General features: G+C 35.5%; 1 protein-coding gene across 1 annotated transcript in view; it reads right to left on the reverse strand.

Annotated features, from left to right (window-relative positions):
* Positions 1-20176, reverse strand: part of NaPi-III (Na[+]-dependent inorganic phosphate cotransporter type III) — a 495622-nt gene that overhangs the window by 416299 nt on the left and 59147 nt on the right. The window lies entirely within an intron of this gene.

The following is a 20176-nucleotide window of genomic DNA, read 5'->3' on the forward strand; positions in this document are numbered from 1 at the left end:
AAATGTTATCTCCGGTTGAAGATGCGTGACACAGTGTTGTCTTGTATTTGTGTGTGTGTGTGTGTGTGTTTCCATTTATATAAGTTTGCAGGAGAAAATGCTGTTATTTACAAGAGAAGGAGAATGGATATTATTGAACACATACAAAAGTGCCCTATGTCCTAGGGCGACAGTTTGTCATACATCTCCATCATACAGAGTGTTCCAAAATGCTTGATTCTCGGTAATACAATGTTTTGGATGTAATCATATTCATGAAAACAGCAGTAAAGCCTGAGGCATTAATTTCCAAATGGGTGACGTATGGCGTAGAAGTGCGGTTTTATAATAAGAGAAAACGCAAAGAGAAATACAATGAATAAAGAGGGGAGTGATGACGTAGGAGAACAAGTGTTGCCAGTGCTAGCGCAGTCATGGATAGATAAGTAGCATATTAGAGCTCCTTTGTGGCTAGGTGGTTAGCGTACGCGCCTTTTGGTGGGAGATCTGGGTTCGATTCGCGATAGGCGCTCATGTGGTTCAGATTCTATGTTAATTAGAGTCTTATATAGTCTCGCTGCTGAAAGGTACGCTAAACTCAAAATCAAATCAAATCAAATCTGTAGCATGTCTTCAACACTATCGACTGTACTATCGATATTGTTATTTATGTCACCTCTGTATTTTAAACGTCAGTGTACCTGCCAGCTCCTTCCCCCTCCATGTAGTTTACCCAGAAGAAGAGCAGCAAATGGTGACATCACAGTCTATTCAGTTGGAAAATGACTGGTCTATGCGTTCTTTATCATTGTTATTTTTTGTTGGATCAAAAGCTTCAATATATTTAAACCAAAAGTTTTCTTGTAGGCATTATATCTGGAGAACTACATATAGTGTATCCAAACCCAAACTATCAGTTAACTTAGTATGATGTGCTTATTCCGGAGAAAATAAGAAAACTCGATTTAGGGGCTGTTCAAAAATTTTGCGGGCCCTGATCCAAAAACTAATTATTAGCTAATATTGCAATCTTTTGATGTAATTTTTTGATCATTCCTAAAATTCTTGTTTATCATTTTATTAGGCTCGTGTGAATTAAATGTACAGTTTGAAATCTGGGGAGAGAACTTACCTCAGATACACAGCACAGTGATAGATTACTAAGGTCACATGTCTAACGTCACAAACTTGGTACCCAGACAGTCAGGAGGCGAGAAAGTGCGTTGTTGACGTTCGTACGGAAGTGCAGCATGAAGAGCACACACTTGGAAGAGAGCACACTTAGTTTAATTTACGACTTCGAACTGGAACACACTGTACAGTAAGTAATAAATAATTAGATAGCAGTGTATTTGGGCCAGGAATGGATACCAATGCACCATTTGACGTTGGTTTGTCAAATTTAATTCCTGTAACAGTTTTGCAAAATGTGCCCAGTTTGCATAGACGAAAATCATGTTCGGAACAGCTTCTTCTCAGGAACACCGTGGAAGTGGACGCTCGGAAAAGTGTTCGTGCCCTTGCAGTGGAGTTAGGCATTACATGGTATCACACTGGGGTTCGGCGGCTCCATGCAATCTCTAAGGTGAAAAAGTTGTCCATACTCATTTTGTGCCTGCCTAGATAGATTCTATTAGTGTGCCAATTGATATGGAAAGTAAGACGGTTTCCAGTTCCTGATCCATGAGTTTTTGCATTTAGATAACCTCATGAATCATCTATGATTTGAGGCTAACCATGTCGCTACTCCTCTTCCGGATCCACTGATACCTTATTAATAGATTCATTAGGCTCAAATAAGCTTAACAGACTTAAAATAATCGCGTTCTTTAACCTAACCTTCATGCGACATGTGGTTCTATAATACTAGACTTATGATACTTCATTTTATCGTTCCGAGCAATTGTCAGCGGGATATTGATCCGAAATTGCTCAGTTGTGCATCATCTTGGTTTATATATATTTTTAAAGCTTTGTATTGTTGTTTCCAAACATCTTGTATAGTGCTTACAAAGGCGTACTTTCAGGCTCCAAAGGAGGGCAATTGCGGCCCTGAATTTGATATTTATATACATTTTTATCCATAATACCAATGAAAAATCTGAAAATCTACTGAGATAATGAATCCCCCTTCAGTAAGCAAAATCTGAAATGATGCTGCTGAGTGCAATAAGTGCATATTATTTGTTGGGGGGGAGGCATGGTGCCTCAGTGGTAGGACGCTTACCTCCGGTGTGTGTGGGATCCCTGGTTTCGATCCCCGGCTATGTGAGTTTGTGGTGGACAACATCGTGATCGTGGGTTTTCTTAGGGCACCCCCGTTTCCTACCACATTCGCTTTCCACTAGTTCTTCCATCGTCATTCACTGACCTTACTCATTGCCGTCTCCCTTAATCTAAAGGGCGTAATTGTGGGACGTTAAACTGACAGATTTCACTTCATTTCCTACTACTTCCTTCTACTTAGTCTGAACTTTGTAGGGACTCCTTAAGATGTCTTTGGCTACACCAGTGACTTCAACACAAGAACTTTGGCAAAGTGGGGAAAAAATATGTAGCTATTGACAAATAGTTTCCTATATCCATTATATATGTATCACACAGTAAGAGCCTTGTCATGTTTCTATGGGAAATACATTAAGAGAAGCAACGAGTAACTTAATAGCCACCCTAAGCAACATCTTGGTGCTTTTTAAATGTCACTCAAGATTCAAAGAATCTCTGAAATATGTTATTAACATAAACCTTATTATAACAAGTGTAAATTCTTTCGCTATTCAGAATGGTATGGCAAAAAGACCTTATGTTATACAGGTGATGTAATGGAGAACAACAGTGACAAAGATAACACCAAAACGCTGGAAAGGAATGTCACGCGATGCCAGGTCTCCCTGGAACGTTCTTCATGTGGGGGTGAGGAACGTATGTCCAATGTATAATAAAATGTTATGTGGAATGGGGTCAAGGCGACAGGATTAATGACGAAGAAGGGTTTTTGGTGGCGTAACATAGAAGATGTGGTGTTTTGATGAGAGGGTGAGATTGCGTGTGGCGTAAACACATTAATCTCTGCTTCCTTCTGGGTGTGTTTTCTTCTCGTAATGGAAGGCTTTTCTCGTAAATCAGAGAGCTGTAGCTGAACCATCATCACGCGGTTTGTATCGTAGTCGAGAGGTCACAGATTCTAAACCCGGGACGTGACTGCGCAAAAAGATGATTTCGATTTTGTAACAATGAATAAGAAATTGAAGGAAATTATTATTATTATTATTATTATTATTATTATTATTATTATTATTATTATTATTATTATTATTATTATTATTATTACAAGGAGTATGAGTGTCACCATTACAACAAGACAATATCTTCAATGTATTAGTTAACAGTGTCTTTGCTACATATACAGGGCGGCCCAAAAGCAGGTATACAGTCCCGTACTAATCGGCTCATGGCATTTTATATCATTTACTTATTGTTATCCATACAATAATTGACTTAATTTCTTCCATATCTATTCTTAATGTATTTTCATTTATACCTTAAACTCGGAACAAACCAAAGCAAATAAATTCATTAACTTAATCAATTAAAACGTCATACCTGATCGATGCAGGTCTGTATACCTACTTTTGGGCCACTCTGTACAGTACACATATTACAATTTCTTCCGGCAAAATAAAAACTGTCAAATTATTATTGGGAATGAACAATATACTGTTGAAATGAAGTCTTTCAGTGTAACGTCCAACGATTATGCTCTTTAGGCTAAAGGACGCGATGATTAAAGTAAATGATTGATGATGGAAGATTTGGTGGAATGAGAAAGTGGGAGGAAATTGGAAATACACCGAGAAAACTCATGAACACATGTTGTCTTCCAAAACTTACTTGGCTGGGGATCGAACCCCAAGTACCAGAGATAGGATAGGAGCTCTACTACTGAGCCACAATACTCCCAAGATAAATATTTTAGCGCCACAAATGTTTGTCGTCCTCCTTCCAAAACTACACACGTTAGTATATTCACGACCAGGCACGTACGAAGGGATTTATTTCGGGAGGGAGGGTGGGTTCAAAGTTTTTCGAGGGGTCCAAATTCAATATAAGAAGAATTATATTCAAATTTGTAAAAATCACCCCTAAAACTCCATAGTTTATACCGATTACCAAACATTGTTAGAGTCACCAAGTATGAAAATTAAATGAAATCTTTAAGTTTCACTTCCCAAGGTTATGTCGGCTAGGTTAAAAGGAGACAGTAATAATGAGAAATGAATGCAATGGTGGAATAAAGAAAGTGGCTGGAAACGGGAGAACTCCGAGAAAACCCACGCACCCGGTGTTTGTTTACCACAAAGTTCACTTGGCGCGAGCTGGGATCGAACCAAGGATCCCATGTAACAGATGTGAACGCTCTACCACTGAACCACAGCGGCTCGTAGATTAAATATACACAACGATTATCACCTGAAAACCAGAGACCCCTATGGCAAATTGTAGCCGCAAGTAACAAATAACTAAAAAAGAACAACTGGATGATAACATTTTTTTTTTTTTTTAAGTTATCTTGTGGGTTCGAGGAGCCATTTTTCCTCTTATGATTCCTAGGTGTTTTTACTTCAGTCAATTCTTTTTGCTTTGTAACGATTATGCAGATATTTACAAAAGGCAGCTCAGCAACTGACCAAGACTTCAAAAGATGATTTGTGTTACGTAAAACATGCAATTATGACATAACACTAGGAGACAAGCTCTCCTGTTGACATCCTCCAGACCTATTTTTTAATACCTTCCCTCAATAGAAGCTGATTTTTTTTCTTTTCTCTTCCTGTCTTCTAAGTGCTTCAATATATTAAAACTATCTTTATAGACTGGATAACACAACTGTCTACAACAAGTTTGTTTCACGGGTGTCTGGAAAATAGAAAAGAAGTGGTCTTATCGCCCAAATTTAAAAACCCACCATCCGTAAAAACCTCTCTTAAGAGAAAGTGCGTTGTCTGGTTTTAGGAGATGTATTGATTTCGAGCTGTTTGGACCCAGTAACCTGCTTTCACGCAAGGTGTTTTCCTCCAGATAACCAGACCATACACCTTCTAGGTATATCAACACGGATTAAAGCCAATATATATATATATATATATATATATATATATTTCATTTTTGGGCTGTTGCTTCCCAGCTCTACAAGAGAGAGAGAGAGAAAGTATATTACTAAATATATGAGGATTATTCAGAAAGTTCGGTATATCTACTTAACCTCAAGACCGGCACAAGAAAGAGAATATTAAAACGATTACATTTTACCACAATATGCTCATAGAATTTTTTTTTGATTACAAAATATTTTTTAACGTTTTACAAATGGGCATGGCATATAAACACAGCCGATCGTTCCCTTGGAAACAGATGTGGTACATAAACACAATATTTGGATAGGATTTGATTTGATTTGATTTTCAGCATAATGTTCCTGTCAACAGCGAGGCTATGAGATGTGGACCTACAGCTTAACGTGGGATCCGAACCATATGAGCTCCCGTCGGGAATCGAACCCAGGTATCCCACGCCAAATGTATCTATGCTAACCGCTTAGCCACGATGGAGCTTTCCACACTCATAGGATTAAGGAAAAAGAACAAAAATACATGCTTTTAGAAATTGCACTAAAAAGGAGAAAATAACTTTTTTAGTGGGCAAAATGAAGGAAATAAGACTGAAAGCATTGGATACGAGCCTTCAACCTCCGGAAAAAATTGAGGCTAAAATAAAAGCAAATGAAGAAACTACGACTAAAAGCATTGGGTGTGAGCTTTCAACCTCAGGAAAAGCACCCAATGCTTTTAACCTTGGTTCCATTTCTTCATTTTTCCACACTAAAAGAACTTTCTTCTTTTTAGTGCATTTCATAAAAGCATTGCTTGTAAAAGTTCGTTTACATCCAAGAGTAAACTACTTTTTGGATTTCTCCGAGAAAAATAATTTACGTAAACCATATTATGGGGTTGAATAATGAAATGTTGATTTATGAAATATAAACAAAATCCTTAGAATGAAACTCACTATATTAAATTTTCATTGTTCGGAAACTATACTTACTTTTTTGGGTAGAATTAAAATTCTAACCTTTCTCCTTCCCTTGAGAATGTTGTAAAAAAAAAAAAATGATCCAGGTAAGTTGAACAGTATGGCCTCTAGGCGGATGTACGTTAGTCAGACGGACGGACATTTTAGGAGCAATGTTTCACCTTGATCAGACCCGTAGCCAGGGAGGTGCTAGAGGGAGCTCTGCCCCCTAATTATTTTTGCCCCATCTAAAAAATAGCTCTGAAGAGAATTTTCAAACTGACTCAAAACCAGTGAAATTCTTGCAATTATATTTACCAAATTCAACTTCACTTTGCGAATTCTACTCATTTCTGTGTAAAATTATATCTCTCTTGTTAGATGCACCAAACATCTTCCATTTCCTTTACCCATTTCAAGAATTTCAAACTGTACCCTGTTCCGGCTAGGGATGCACACGAGACAAGATTTGTGGATGTCTCGTCTCGAAAATGTGCTGTAAAAGTGATGTCTTAACTCGAAAAATGTATAGTTTTCTATTGGAAGAGCCGTGTCTCGACTCGAATTTTGTCAGGAAAATCCTGTCTCGACTCGTCTCGTGCGCATTCCTAATTCCGGCAACTATGACAAGCATCCAAGGATACCAGGTGCACTTCCAAACAGTGTCATAGTCCACAATGTTAGTTGTGAATATAAATAAACTGTAGTGTCTCGCTTATTTTGGAAGGTAGAAAATTGAGTACAAACGTTGAATAAAAACACATACATACTTCTCTTTTGTATTGATATAATCTAAAATTGCTGTAATATAATTTTGTTCTAATGTTTAAAAAATAAATACTTCAATTTTCATTATTAAATAGCTGATGATATTTACTAACATCTAATCTCAATTTTTGCAGAACTTGTCAACAGCAACGGGCCATAAGATATCCAAGGATCCTAAAAATAGTGAAATCTCATTTTTTTAAAAAAAAATGTGGTATAGCACTATTTCGCCCCAGGCACCTCAATTTTATAGCATCTTTTTTTAATCCTTATATGTTAATGATCACTGTTTTTAATCTTGAATTTGTGTACTGTAATATTGTCAATATAGGATATTGTGTATAAAAGACGCTAAAGCTGTTACAGATTTTGTAAATAATAAATATATAAATAAATATACAATTTTGTGTTCTTTGATGTCTTTGACTTTGCCCCCTCAGTATTCATTTCTGCCCCCTACCCCTAAGAAATCAAGTTGGCTATGGGCCTGACCTTGATTATCTTTACACGTATCATAACTCGTCTCCAAAACATAATTCTAGTTTGATTGTTATTTGTAAGTAACGAACCACTACTCTTCTTCCTGTTTCGTGCAAATGGTTTCTATGATTTCTTTTCCTGACTTCCTACACAAACCAAAATAACTTCTGCAAACTGGATTTGAACCGGTAATAAGTGGGTACGTGAACCTCCCATTTCTGGCCCAGTTCTTCGACGACCTTGAGCACGCTAACCCACCACCAAGAATCAATAGCAACGTTTGGAATATTTCCCATTTGTTCTCATGAACTTGGTTTCTAGTAACAGCCTCTCCTATAACTTCAGATTATTATTTCCAGATTTGCATTCTCTCAAAGAAGAATTTTAAAAAGTACGGGCTACGCCCCAAACCTTTCTCGCTTCAATTTCCTAATTTAAACCATGTCATGCAGAAGTTATTACTGAAAATATATTTATGAACTATGAACAAAATTAGAAGGGGTTTTCGAACAATTTTGTCCGGAAAAATTCACTATAAAAGTGAACTATTCCTTGTGGAGTGCAACGATAAAGTTTATGTATATTTAGTTATAGGTCAACAAAGACAATAGTCCGGTACCTTATGATAACAAATGTTGTGCCCAGACTTGTTTAAACTTGTTTTCTTTATGCTTGTTTTCTTTATAATCAGTGTTCATAGTTTGAGGGAAATTTCCCTAATCTAGGGAAATTTCATAGGTAAATGTTAGCAAAAAGGGAAAAGGGAATTTCTACGATAAAACTTGAAAATCCAGGGAAATTTCTCGCGCTGACTGACTGACCAATATAAATGCTTAAATTTTTCTTTGTTCTTTAGAAATGAACCAATATAATAGTAATTGTGTGTGTGTGTGTGTGTGTGTGTGTGAGAGAGAGAGAGAGAGAGAGAGAGAGAGAATGTTTAAAGTAGCATAATTTGTACTTATTGTTGGGTACGTGTATTTCGGTGCATTTTTTGTTTAAAACAAGTGAAGGAAAAATTTAAAAATAGAAACAAATGAATAAAGCAAATGTGATTGGTACTATTTTACTTTTAATCTTATTACATAATTTCTGTTATAGGAATTGGACACTAAACAAACAAAGGAAAATTTTGTAAGAATAGAGAAAATTTTTCGTCAGTCGAGAGAAATTTTCTTAAGGCAACCTACGAACACTGGATATAATAAGTGAGGAAGCTATAAGTGATGGAAGTGTATTTTTAATTTCTGCAAAGTGAATGATAAGTATTAAGGAAAAACAAAGTTTACAAGTAACAAAAAAGTTTAATTTATGGAAATAATTCTCTTAGTAAATTTTGGTGGTTATTAAACTAAGTTTAATCGAACTGTGACCGCAAAATTTAATTGTATATTGCAGTAGTTTTTCACGAGAAGTTGCGTTAGAGCTGTTAATGAAATATTTATTTATGTCAAATTTTTTCCCCATAAAAATTACTTATATCATATTCTAGACTTGTTAATAAAATGTTGAAATAAACGAAATCATTAGGCCGGTTTTCGAGAAAATAGATTTTTTTTTTATTTTGACTCTTCAGTAAACTACCTTTATTTGGGAGGATAGAATGAAATTTTTGAAAACTTCCCTGAAGAATCTTCTAAAAACCTTAGTTTTAAAATTTGATCCAGATAAGCTACATTGAATGGTATGGTCTAAATCAGTGTTCCGCAACATTTTTCTCCTCGCGCCAAACCATAAATTATTTATAACTCAATACGGCAGACCAAAATGTAATTTCGCTCATGTAATATTGATATTGGCACAGGTAATACAAGCATGTATTATATTATTATTATTATTATTATTATTATTATTAAATGGAAATAGACTTCCGAATTTATTAATAATTTATGAACTTTGATTCACTGTTAATGGAGTGTAAAAAATATAAGAAAATACACTTTTCTATTAGACCTACTATTAAAATAAGTAATCGTATTCATATTTTACATAGTAATGGAATAAAAATGAAATAAAATCCATCTTTTATACAATATAATTATGAACAATTTGCGTCACACCTTTCATCTTATGCTGGCACTCAGGTGTACCGCGACATACCGGTTGCGGATCACTGGCTTAGATGAGTGTATATACACTATTGGAACAAACAGACAGAAATAACCTACTTTTTCGGCATGCACAGGCCATGAAACGTTTAAATGCGTTGAAATCTTAAATTCTATTATTTTTCCTCCTCTCCTATCGATCGCTCCAAGGTACAATAATGAAGAAACCCTTATACTTGTCCCACAGTAATGTCCAATGATAAAATGCAAATAGACTACTATGAAATAATTCGTCGGTAAAAACCATGCAGAATGTATTAATTGTTTACAAATATGATTGTATAGTCAAACTATGGAGTTCTGAACGTAGGTTCTTACACAGTATGTCGGAAAAACAACGGAATTTTTTTCTTTACAGATAACCACCAGTTCCATCTATTGACGCGATTATTATCGGAAAGCTGAATATCTGTTCAACAAAATTAGACCACAATCGTGAGAACCGATTAACGGAGTGTCAAGTTAGAGCAAGAAACGTGAGTGTATTTGGTATCACCTTGTCGCAAAAACACGATGGAGCAAAGAGTCAATATTAAATTTTGTTTCATGCTAGGTAAAACATTTACACAAACATTGGAAATGATGAAATAAGTTAATGGTGATAAGTGCTTATCTCGTACCTCGTGTGTTCGAGTGGTATATGGTCTATGCGATTCCGGGACGGTCGAGAGACCTTGGAAGAGGACCCACAGCCAGACAGATCGAAAAACAAAAATGGCTATGAGTTGTTGGTGGAACAAGTTCGTGAAATCATCGCTCACCTTGTGACGTGGACGGCGGAGGAATTAAATACGACTAAAGACATGATTCACGAAATTTTGACAAAGGATTTAAAGAAACGGAATGCACCATGTCACACAATCGTCGCAGTTCGTGACTTTTTGGCTAAAAAACAAATCTGTGTGTTTGCAAATCCTCTGTATTCGCCTGATTTATCGCCATGTGACTATTTCCTATTCCCAAAATTAAAATTGGACATGAAAGGAACATTTTATGACAATGTTACCCACGTCCAATGTGCCATAACGAAGATCACTGAGATGATTACGGAAAAAGACATTCAAAATTACGCTAGCATTGGTTGAACATACCTAGCGGTGTATTGATGCGGAAGTGACGTATTTTGAATAAAAAGAACTACAGTTGGTAAATCACCTAATATATTAGCATTGGTTGAACGTGCCCAGCGGTGTATTGATGCGGAAGTGATGTATTTTGAATAAGAAGAACTACAGTTGGTAAATTACCTAATATATTAGCATTGGTTGAACATACCTAGCGGTGTATTGATGCGGAAGGGATGTATTTTGAATTAAAAGAACTACAGTTGGTAAATCACCTAATATATTAGCATTGGTTGAACATACCTAGCGGTGTATTGATGCGGAAGGGGTGTATTTTGAATAAAAAGAGCTACAGTTTGTAAAATACCTAATTCTTTTTTTTTAATTTAAAAAGTTCCGTTATTTTTCTGACATACTGTGTATTAATGAAATTCCACCACTCTACCATAACCCCTACAAAATACGAGCAGAGCTCTTTTGTACGAATAAATACTATAATCTCGCTTCTATAAAAGCAATTGTTTCCTTTTCTTTAGTAACTCAAAGAGTTAACTCAAGAATTTATTTCAAATTATTACCAAAAAAAGTATTTCTCTCATTTTGAAGTAAAATATTATCCTTTACGTTATGCAACCTCAATCGCACACGTGTCGCACAAGGCAGTTGGACTTTCCTTGGCAGTTATCTTTTTGTTCTCTATAAATGGATGTAAAATGATATTTTGTGGGTGTTTGCTTAATAGCAGACTGTTGAAATCCTGAATGGACGAGGCCATTGTATTTTTTTCTTCCTTTAAGAGCGTAGCGTGTTTTGTTTTCTATTCTCGTTCCAGTTTTTTTTATTATTATTATTATATTGCTCCAAAAGCGGAAGGCGCCACGTGCGTATATGCAATGCAAATGGCGCAATAGAAGGCTGTACTATCTTCTGTGTTGGTTGTGTGACTTGACAAACTAATGAATGAAGTTAGAGGTCAAGATGGATAACTAACAAACAAAAATAAATCTATTGATCTTATCTAAAGCAGGATTGCCAAACACTGGAAATGAATGAATACTTCTTGAGTAAGTTGTGTTACGAAGGTTTCGCGATTCGAAGTGAAAATAATAGTGACCAATTTCTTCACTCCCGGAAAAGAATATCATTACTCGCGGATCACAAAACTATCTCAAATTAATTCATTCCTATTGATGCATAAGTACAGGCAACGACTTTCCGTTTGGTAAAATTTATTTTGGGAATAACGATTGTATGGCTGGAACGTACTACGGTGGTACAGCTGGATCGTATAGAAAATTACGTTCTTTTTAATTTACTGAAAAGTGTACTCAAATTGTCCTTCCATTGTGAAGTTATTTACAAAACTAATTTTTTGAAACGGAAAGAACTTTTGTCGTTGACTGTACATATACGGCTTATATTATTATTATTATTATTATTATTATTATTATTATTATTATTATTATTATTATTATTATTATTGGACAAAAGACCCAATAAATTTTAATCAAAAATCTTCTTGTACGCCTTATATCTGGAGAACTCCATACAGTGTAACCGAACCCAAACTATCACTTAATTCAGTATGATGTGCTTATCCCGTAGTAAATACAGAAAACTCGATTTAGGGGCCGTTCAAAAATTTTCTGGCTTCTGATTCGAAAACCAATTATTGGCCAAAATCGCAATCTTTTGAAGCATTTTTAGGTTTCTCAAAATTCTTGTTAGGTAAATTAACATAAATATAATGAAATCCTGGAGGAAAGAAATTGACATCGCAAAATGTACGCAAAGAGTCATTGCATGTGTTGAAGCAGTTCACATTGTCAGTATGTTGGAAAAATCAATGACACATTTTGATTCTGAAAATAATAATAATTTTATACATACTATACAAACTGCTTGAAAACATGGTTGAAATTACAAACAACAGCTCGAGATGGTTTCGAACAGTTGGAACCAAATGACATTCAAGAGTGGTTCGAATCGCAAAATGAAGAAAATGAAATCTTTTAAGTTTTACGTCCCACGATTATGCCGTGTAGGCTGAAGGATATGGTGATAATGAGAAATAAATGAAATGGTGGAATAAAGAAACGGGAGAACTCCGAGAAAACCCACCCAGACGGTGTTCGACCACCACAAAATTCACTTGGCACTAGCTTGGATTGAACCAGGGACCCCACCACCAGATGTTAACGCTCTACCACTGAACCACTACAGTTCTCAAGATAGACTCAAATGAAATGGAATTGGAAAAAAACATTGATTTTACTGAAGAAGAACCTACAACCAGTATTGAAAAGATAACATTGACCTTAACAAGTTTGAGTGGAGGAGCACGAATGGCTAATGATCTCTGTGACTTATTCATAACAATTGACCCATCTATGGAGAGGAGAAGTCTTTTCTAAAGAAAAATTGATTAAGCCACTGCGGAATACCAGTCTAAATCACAAGATCCTTTAAAAGCTGCGAAACAAGAAAAAAAAAAATCTTTAAGGCAGCTCTAAGACGGTTAATTGCTTATGTTAATATTACTAAAAAGCTGTAATTAACACTGTTTTTATCATTATCAATTTGTAATTTCATAAATTTGGACTTATCTCATACAATTTCCTATTCCCTATTCACGGTTTCCTTATGCGCAGCGCATTTAAGGAACGTAATCCCCACGAATAAGGGGCTTTGACTGTATATCAGCTTCATGTTACAAATAATGGACTTGGTTATCAGGATTAGGAATGAAATTTCTAGGATTTCGGCAGAGGTGGATCTAGACCGGGGATGGGTGGCCTAGCCCCCAAGATTTTGGAATGACAAAAATAATTTAAGCTATTATTTATATATTTTTGGAAATTTATAGTAAACTCATGATATACATATCATAGTTTGGGTTCTGGTTATACGTTGGTCGGTACGGTTTCTAGGCGAGTGAACACATTTACATCGGGACAGACATTCAAATATTACTTTTTCGGCATACAGAGGGCCCATGAAACGTGTTAATCCGTTGACATCTGGAGTTCGATTTTCTTTCTTTCACACTTGTCATATCTTCTCTCCTTGCGTCACTTGGAAATAAAAAAATATAAAAAGTGAGATAGGTATAGAGCCACTAGATTTTCGGGATCGGAAATTTCACTTTCTGGATCTCGGAAAAAAAATTCTGGAAATGAAGAATTCCGAAAAAATTTTCGAAATCCGGAATTTTTCCGATTTTACTTTCCGGATTCCCGAAAGTAACAATTCCGGAATAGGCCATCCCTAGTATAGGGCTTCCAAACGTCCCGATTCATTTGTGACATTTAAAGAAAATATTAAGTACATAACTACTAATATAATTTACTGTTAATTTTCATAGGGCGTCCCAGTTTTTTTGATCTAGAAATATAAAAAGTCTATCAGGTTGAAATTTGGGTGTGGAAATTTTATAACGTCATAATTATTGGATGACCACCAAAATTGATACGAAAGGTTTTTAAAAACAATTAATAGTTCAAGTAATTGCACTTTATAGATCCAATCTCCCTTGTTTTCCACATTTTTTATGTTATTCATCGTCTTAAAGTTGTTCACTATAAATAGGGATAAAAGTGGATCTGAAAATGTCACGCCGTCCTCTGTCTCTTTCTTTGCCCAACGTATTTTTTTTAGGAAATGGAGGGACGCCATAGATAGCTGTTGGAACTGGGAGGAGTGGGACGTTCCCCCGCGTTCCACTTCACTTTTTTTCCCTGACTATAACTTAAAAAATGGGGACGAGCTTAGCGGAATGACTTAAATATTATAAAATCCACAATATAAAAATTTTATTAAAAAAAAAAAAGATGGTGTAATCATCTGCGTAAAACTAAATAAAGGAAAAAGATACCTTTTATCACTACTACACTGAGAAAAAAAATGTATGTGGTGTACGTAAAATCATATGTTACATTTAAGGTATAGCAGACGTATAACTGAAAACGCATGTTTTATGATGTTTTTTTGTATAAGTGTTCCATCTATCTACTTTCCGTATGAAACAATATAGGCGGTCAGGATCTCACATACAAATGGTCGTATATAACATATAGCTGACGAAGGTAACATTTAACATACATATACCTGCACGTATCTAATACAAGGAAGATTGTTAGATATCAGCCATCCTGCAACGGCATGATGTAACATCTAAGGGCAGTGCTTATGTAGCTTACGGATAATGTATGCTCCGTACTTATTTCTGTAGTAAACATAAGGATTCCGTATATTTGTACAATATACCGCTGTCCGGAGAACGGATTTTTCTCAGTGTAGTCATGTGCGTGTACTAAAACAGTGCGGATTAAGAATCTGAACGACACCATATAATGACGAAAAACTTTGTATTTTCGGACAAAATCGTTTGTTAATTTTATAAGAACTCATTATTCGATGATCGCTGCCCCTGGAAAATGACTGTCATAATGAGAATGAATGAAATGGTGGAACGTTGAAAGTGGGAGGAAATGATAAAACCCCAAGTACCCCCCTCCCCACACACACACACGCACACGTAACCCGCTTGCTAATGTCATAATGAAAAATTTGATGAGGGATATTTGAGTACCAGTTTCGTCTTAACAAATGGGTCCCACAGTATAAATTCTTAGATTTACCAACACTTCGTTTTTGTAAATTTTCTCGAAAACTACTCATGAAGATTTACATTCATTCATGTCATTTTGTTTAGCCGAATGAGATTTATCAATTGGTAAATGTCTCGTCTTTATTATTTATTTATTTATTTCTCTAAACTCTAACAATATTGAAAAAATAGAAGTTTGGCTAATAAGGTTTTTGAATACATTAAAAAAAGGAATTGTCTTCTTCTCCTTCGAAAGAGCTCTGACAAGAAATCTCTCCAAGAATTATTGAGCTGCCTAAGGTATGAAGCTTATGCAACTCTCTGAACTGAACCGAACCATCCAGCTGAAGAGCTAACGCCGTTAACCTTGGGTAGATATGTATATAACCCATACAAACACACTGACACAACTCACCAAGTCAAAAGAAAGACAATGGATCCAAGATGTGGTAGATGGCATCTGTAGAGAATTTGTAGTGTTGAAATCTCGTAAATTATATTCCGAGTTTCTTCAGAGAGTAACGTCCTTTTTGGAACCAGCATTTTGTTTTGAAGGTTCGTACAGGTTTTGTTGTGCTTGGAATCAAACCAAGTAACATAAAAAAATGCTCCTTGAAACTGATGAAATAACAATTATGTAAACTAACCTAGGAAGCTGGGGAATAAATAATCCTTAGAAGCTATGTATTTAACAAATTCCCAGGCAGGTGTGGATCCAAGGGGATCCATAGGGACTATAGCCTCCCCTTGACGCTCAGGTACACACTGGTTAAAATGGGCCTGATTCCTGCTTTACGCTGCAAACTATGGTTTAGCCCCTTCTTTAATCATATCCTAGATCCGCCACTGTTCCCAGGTACAGCCTGCCAGCTTGATTTACACTCGAATTATTAACAATAACAACAAGAATGTTAAAGAAAGTGGAGTGCCCCGCGTCACGCCATATATATATATATATACATATATGAACTTGTTACGATAGAGGTTCCCTGGCCACCCTGATGTTGTGATTTGACACTATGTGATTTCGTTCAGTGGGGGTATTTAAAATCTCGTATGTACGCCAACAAGCCACGATCATTTCTAGAGATCAAAACCGAGAATTTCAAAACTAGAGTTGCAAGTATACAAATTTGTGGAAATTTTCATCGAAAGAACGAGAGTATGTCCGCAGAGTCGTGGAGCGCATTTGATTAATATCATATTTCATACATAATTATACAAGTAGCATACACTGCAAAAAATATATTTAAATATGTAATATGGAAATTACTTATTTTCATAATTTATGTTATTATGTACTCCAAAGTAGTGTTCTTTATGGAACACCCTTTATATTAAAACTATTATACAAAAAGTGTTTTACATATTTTGGTAATGTTTGCTAAGGTGGGGAGGAATGATGGATAAATTTTTATTTCAAAACATTAATAACTCAGTATTAAAATAATGTCAAATGGGTTAACACTCAAATTGTTAAAACAGAAAATCACACGTGAAGACAAAGAGGTTAACTGAGGACTTTGATGCATGGAAGCATCTCAATTTGCTGAAAATAACTTGTCAATAATGTCAGAATATCTATCGTAATTATAAAACGGAAACATGTTAATCATATTATCCTGGAATGTTACACAACTCTGCTCAACAGATATGTAATGCTGGTTGTATAAAACAAGGGGTACAATGAGAATTCCTCACTAATAAAGTAACAACGAACAAACGTCTTAAATTTTCAAATTCCTAATAATAAACACTAATGCTAATAGATGTCACCAAGTGTGCTATCATTTGTCTGCCTGACGCTAATAGATGTCGCTACCGGTAGGATCGTTGTGTATAACCAAGTGTTTGAGTAATTGCTTTAAAAATGTGGTATGGGAGTTTCGAATAGTTGCACTTAGAAGAAAAGTGCTGACTTTTAGTCTAGAAAATCCTGGGAGGAAAATTTAGCAGGATTCTGTATTGGACACAAGATTTTTCTGTACCAGGCTACGTACAGTTTTGTTGCTTAGCAAGGACCAGTCTGTACAACCTTAAATAGATGGAAATGATGTGTATCCTCCATCGACACGTACAGAATACATAAAACAATGGTTGTGTACTTTTGATAAACATGATTTGGTTGTGTGCGGACATTCATGTTTACGATTAAAAACTTCTGTTCGTAACAAACTTCTTCTTGTAATTTCTTAAAAAAAAAAAAAAAAAAAAAAGTCTGTTCCTTTTTCAGCGGTGTAAGGAATGGTTGTCAAGTCAACACGACAGAAGCCTCCACGATAACAGAGTTGTCAAATAAAAATAAATAAATAAAATAAATTTTAAGTTGGGTTCTTTCTTTTCCGCTTCCACAACCTCTGTTTTTTTTTTTTAAACGAAATACTCTAAGTGTTGTTAAAGCTTCTAAACTTACTACCCACGATTGTATCGGAGGCATTGCACTTATTCTAATTAATAATTGCACTTTAAATAATTCGTCACTTTGACTTTACTCAAAAGATCTGTATTTTTTTTTTTTTTCAGGCTGACGTGGTTAAAACGCAGTACGACTTTACCGCTGATTTAGTGGCTAGCATGTATGCCTTTGACGCTAAAGTTCGATTTCCGGTGAAGGAAAAATAATTTCAGGTGATACACTTTCATTAATTAATTACTCATCTTCTTTAACTTAAAGGGCATAAACTAAACTTTTTAAAAAAAAAAATCATTTTTGAACGCAGTAGAGAAAATCTGCAGTACAACAAAAATTGTAGTTCTTTTGCCGTGGAAGGATCAACAGCAGGAAAGCTGAAATCTACAGATTTTTTCCTAAACCCTTGATTTTTCTATTCGTGTGCACCGACAAACTCAAGATAATAATAATAATAAGATTATAACTAGGAATGCAATGTATATACCCGATTGCAATGAAATGAGCTGAGCGAGCTTAAACTACGTAATCAGGAAGCGTTTTTCGGTGATTATTCCTAGATGGTACATCGGATTTTTGATTTCGACCTATGTTCTCACTCAGCACGACATACTCTATCGGCGTGCTAAGTTTTCTTGAGATCGGCCAAACGGTCTAGGAGGAAGCGTTTTTCGGTCATTATTCCTCGATGGTACATCGGATTTTTGATTTCGACCTATGTTGTCACTCAGCACGACATACTCTATCAGCGTGCTAAGTTTGGTTGAGATCGGCCAAACGGTCTAGGAGGAAGCGTTTTTCGGTGATTATTCCTCGATGGTACATCGGATTTTTGATTTCGACCTATGTTGTCACTCAGCACGACATACTCTATCAGCGTGCTAAGTTTGGTTGAGATCGGCCAAACGGTCTAGGAGGAGTTCGCGGACAACCAAACGGCTAACCCAAGTATAAGAGCTTCGCTTCGCTCAGCTCAATAATAAATATAAAATCAATTTCTTACATTTAAACAATTAGAGCCTTTAAAAAGCACAATTTTAACCTAGACCCTATAGAAGGCTTGGGTGTGTTCAACATCTAGTGATGATAATGAACAAAAATTAGTCTTTTATTGGGAAGTTATGGGTATACGAACATGGAGGCAACGATTATACATTTTTTTTATAGAGATAATTTTGAAGCCTTTAATATGTGGCGCAAAAATTGGGAAAGAGAAAAAAAAATGCTAATTTTCTTTGGATTTTTGTTTTGAAAAAAAAAAAAGTTTCATCGCCACTTTCGTATTTTCTAAATGCAAAGATGACAAGTTACCCCTCTGTCTCATTTATTTATTACAAAAATAAACTTGAGTATACTTCGGCAAGGAATTAAAAAAACTATACTTTATGATCCACAAATATTCTCCGAGACGACACACGATGTCTTATTAAGTAAACATTTTCAGCTGTTTGAAAAAGAGACTTAGTTTCAAAGCATGCGTGTGTATGAGCTTTTGCCAATAGATATTCGAGGAGTAACACTTCAAGCAACATAGATTCACAAACATATTTTAAGTGATGCCATAAATCTTGTAAATTTTCTTCAGTTTCAACACAGAACTGTCAAAAAAATAATCATCTTATGTGTAACTGAAATGTGTCGCGCTCCAATTTAACTCTTCAACAAACTAGGTTACCTACATACGTTTCGCGCCAAATCACATGCTATAGAAGTAATATTTTTTGTTGTTATTGCTAAGAAGCTGAAATATTAATTTGATTCACGTGGTGTTTTATCTTTATATATATATATATATATATATATATATATATATATATATATATATATATATATATATATATATATATGCCTATATGTGTTCATTCTTGGTTACTACTACAGCAAGTAACATTATGGTTTATTTTTACGATAACTATTCTTTATCTTTCTGCAATTTTGTTCATTATTATTACTATATTATTCAACTTTCGCAATATTGTTGCTAATTACATTTTCGTTCAACGTGAGCTCCTACGAACGTTACTTCTCTATGCCCGGAGATACTGCTCCTACCGGTAAACTGGCATTTACAACAAGGCAGTAGTGATTGCAGCAACTGAGGCAAAATTTGTGTCCCTGATCCAGGGACCATGGTCCCTGCCCAATGATGCATAGCAACATCCCTCTAATTCTTTGGACGGTCAGGGTACCTTGGCCTATCCCTAAATTTTGACAAAGATAACTAGGACTACTCTTATCAAACTGGAAATTGACAAAACTAAAAATTTGGTATGGTAGCATAGGACCATAACTTAAAACCATATAAGGTAATAAGGCCTCGTCAAAGGGAAAAAATTAGGTAGAAAACCTCCGAAATTTGAATTTTTGGTAATTTTTAACCCGTGAAAGGGAACGTGATGCACCTCCCAAACCTACAAAGGTACATACCCTGGTCCTATACTACCATATCAAATTTTTAGTTTTAGCAATTTCCAAAATTTAATAGGGTAGTCCTAGGTACTCCTAACAAAATTTAGGGGGTGCGTCAAGGTACCCCTGTCAAAAATGAGGCAGTGGTCCTGTGCACCCCTGAACCAGGGACCCAGGGGCACAAAATATGCCTCAAGTGCCACAATTACTACTAATGCTAATTAATCGCCTCATCATGTACTTACTCTCTTGTGCTTCAAATAAGCGTTTAATTGCAACT

This window comes from Thermobia domestica, chromosome 8 (assembly GCF_964235325.1).
Source record: "Thermobia domestica chromosome 8, izTheDome1.hap1.1, whole genome shotgun sequence".
NCBI classification, from domain to species: domain Eukaryota; kingdom Metazoa; phylum Arthropoda; class Insecta; order Zygentoma; family Lepismatidae; genus Thermobia; species Thermobia domestica.